The 3,619-nt window shown below is 33.4% G+C and overlaps 1 protein-coding gene across 3 annotated transcripts in view; it reads right to left on the bottom strand.

Annotated features, from left to right (window-relative positions):
• LOC107747099 (testican-1-like) overlaps positions 1-3,619 on the bottom strand; it is a 284,652-nt gene that overhangs the window by 119,839 nt on the left and 161,194 nt on the right. The window lies entirely within an intron of this gene.

Genomic DNA, 3,619 nt, shown 5'->3' on the forward strand with positions numbered 1-3,619 from the left:
TATATATAATTAGTAATTTTTAGTTTTTGTTTGTTATTTTATAATAATAATTATATATATATATATAAAAATAATAATATTGAATATTAAAATAATACATGTTGTTATAGTTGCTGTTATCATTGTTTTTGGCCCATGTTATCTTTTATTCTAATAAATTTTACAATTGTTGATTCCAATTTCAATACCACAGCAAAAACTACTAGCCTAACAAATATAAAGTTTAAACATTATTTAAGACAAGTGAAACTAAATAAGAACAAATGAACAAATTACAAACAATAGCACAAATCAATATATAGAACAAAAATAGGAAAAACAGCAGACGGACTGAATGAGATGCAAATTCACTCTCTGACAGCAGGTGGCGCTTCTGGAACAGCAGCACAGCATTTTCTTGGTTACTGCGGTAAACAAAGCAGTGCTGCACTTATAAACACTACTTTAATATGCATTTTTACAGAGGCAAGATGAAAACAAAATACCATCTAAACTTTTCTGAATACATTCTGTTCCACTCAGACATGCATTCATATAAACCCCCAATTCAATATTTAGGATTTTCTTCCAACATTTCACGCATCGTGAACAGTGAGTTTGCTCTGTCTGTTACAGTATTTTCTCCTCTTTGCGTTCGTCTTCAGCGCCTCTGGCCTCTGTTAATGGCCGATTACACACTTTGTAATATTTTAATACAAATGACATTTTGGAAAATGGTTGCAGTGCAGTTTGTGTGGAAGCCCAGAACAGAGATTGGCTGAAATAAAACAAAAAATGGCCAGTCGACCGGTTCATCTGTACTCCACCTATGGAAGTCATGAGATGCATTGGAATATACTTATTTTTCTTTCTTGTTTTCTCGTGATAACGACTTACTTTTCTCATCAAACACAATGTGTTATGAGTCCACTGTTGCTATAGTATAACGCAACTTTGACGCGCATCTGATCAACAGATAAACCGTGTGCTACTGTATGTTGTGGACAGGCTAATTCAGTGATTTTTGCTTCACTTAGTAATAACGTCTACAATAAATAAATATAGGCTAATCAATCACTGTTGATTTTTTTCCAGAGACCGTACGCTAAACATTTTGTTTAAATGGCTAAAGCAACACCGCAAACACAGGCGGCGCGGCTTCAGAAGGATGCAGAGAACTATTCTAAAATCTTTTAGAGCTGTTTGGATTCAACTCACTTTATTTTCCTCATTCGATTGAATTAAAATTATATATAATTTGTTTGTGATTTTTATTAGTCATGTAGCATATGCTGTGACTGATATCATGTGCGTTACAAGCTTGGGATGCTGTTTCAAAATATTGTTTGTGTGTGTATGTGTGTGGTTTCCTACAAAGAAATGTAGAAAATACAAATGATTACAGCGTCTTTCACGCTGTCCCTGGGCCATCGGGCAGTCCTTATTGTCGAGCCCTCATTTGCATATCATGGTTGCAGCCACTAATGTGATCAGAGTCATTCAAACACTGAATACTCTGAAATGAGGTAAAAACAGAATGACATTGTGATTGTGCATAATTAATTATCACTACAGGTAACGAAAGAAACAACAGAAACTGAATACTAAAATGACTTAGAAAACGAATCATTCTGCTCATTTGAGCTTTTTGATTTCCCTGATGATTTAGAAAAATGTTTCTAAACCTAATTTGTTAGATCAGCATCCTTTTTAATGGTTGCTCTATGTGTGTGTGCGTTTACTTTGCTATAAAATTTGAGCGCAAATTGCTCTCCAGTTCCCAGAAGTGAGCTAAATCTAAAACCCTCAATCAGAGGCGGACTTATCCATTAGGCAAAGTTAGGTGACTGCCTTGGGCCCCCAAAAGCCAAGGGCTCTCTAAAATGCTTTTCATATACGAGATATGCGCTGACATGCGAACGGTTGCTGTTTACGGTGTTTATTACCACGACAACTGTCTGCGTGTCCAAGCTGAACGTGCTTCTTGTGTATCCTGCTTGTAGCAAATGAAAATAGCATGCATCTAAAGCTGTAATTAAATATTAAGCAACATTGCGTATTATATGTTTATTGTTTTAAATGCCACTTATTTATGAGAAGGACCCAAGTAGAGGACGTACACGCAGTTACTTTTTTTGATTGATATAATCCTTAGGTGCGTAAATGTATAGACTAATTTACTGTTTTTCTGTTGTAGGATATGTTGTAGGAGTGCCGCATTACTAATTATGTAGATATGGTGTGTCCATGATATCTATATTGTATTATTTACTATTATTAGATGTTTCTGAGTAACACATACACTTTTGAAAGCATGGTTTAATTCAGTGCTATATTGAGTAAAATCAAAGTATTGCCAAGTAAAAATTACTTAAACTTTTATTGGCCAAGCTAGTTACTTATTTTCTTTGTTAAATTTACTTAACGTAGGTAAGTACATTTTACTTAATTCTATATGCGAAATTAAATATAATTATGTAATATTTACTTAATTTCTTTATGAATGTTAAGTTCAATAGTAAGTAGATTTTACTCAACAATAACAGGTAAATTGTACAGAGCAGTAGCAGTAAAATTTACTTAAAATGTGTTAGTGTAAATTGCTACGAAAATTTTATCAAGTAAATCCTACAAGTTATTTTTTTCAGTGTGAATATTGAAAGATAAGATTAGATGTTTTATCAAGCTATTATTATTATTTTTTTTTTTTAATTTTACGTTTAGATACATATTCAAAGCAGAAGGCCATGTGACAGAAAAGATACTGTATGGGGGTTCGGAGTTTTCCTCTTGAAGTCTGGATCATTTTTAGATTTTGCTTAAAACAAACAATCAAAATGCTCTCATCAAGAGCAGAAAACAAAGTTAACTAGTAATTTCAGTGTTTATGTTGCTTTTCCTTGCCATCTACAAATAATTTCCACAATTTTAACAATTATATGTTTATTTTTTAAAATGCTCTTAACATACAGATTAATAATGCTAAATGTAGATGAAAAAAAGTATTGTCTCAAACCTGGTTTGAATGGCCAGTAGGTAAAAATAACTATATTTGCAGCATTGTGGTTTTCTGCAGTGTTTTAGCAAAAGTATCAATCTATTTTGCTGCTCACTGTGTTTCTGCTTCTGTTTTTAAAATAACCACGTCATCTGCAGCTCTTAATGGCACTTATTAGTGTCTTCACAGAGAAGCAACGCACACAGGAAGGGTTTGAACAAAGCCTGTTTGGTTCTAGATTAAAAAAAATATTAGAGGATATAACGCCGAAAGATCATTACAGTAAATGACCCTAAGTGCTTGTGGTGCTTTCTCATTCTCACTAATTAACACTCACATTCTCACTAATTCAAGTTTTTATATGAATTAATCTCTGAAGGGAACACATTTATGCTCAAAAGGTTTATCATCTCAACTGTAAATCTATTGCTATTCATGGTCTACAGCATAAAGAAAGCCATTATAATATGTACATGAAAAATATAGAAACATTGGACACAACTATGAAGAAGAAGAATGAGCTTTATTGCCAGGTATGTTTTCACATACGAGGAATTTCGGAGAAACACGGGCTCTGAGGTCATACCGTGGACTTTGCACATATGGGATCCACTTAGGTCTCTACATATGGAACCCAGCCCT

This window comes from Sinocyclocheilus rhinocerous, unplaced genomic scaffold, assembly GCF_001515625.1.
Source record: "Sinocyclocheilus rhinocerous isolate Xijiao unplaced genomic scaffold, SAMN03320098_v1.1 scaffold168, whole genome shotgun sequence".
Classification (NCBI taxonomy): domain Eukaryota; kingdom Metazoa; phylum Chordata; class Actinopteri; order Cypriniformes; family Cyprinidae; genus Sinocyclocheilus; species Sinocyclocheilus rhinocerous.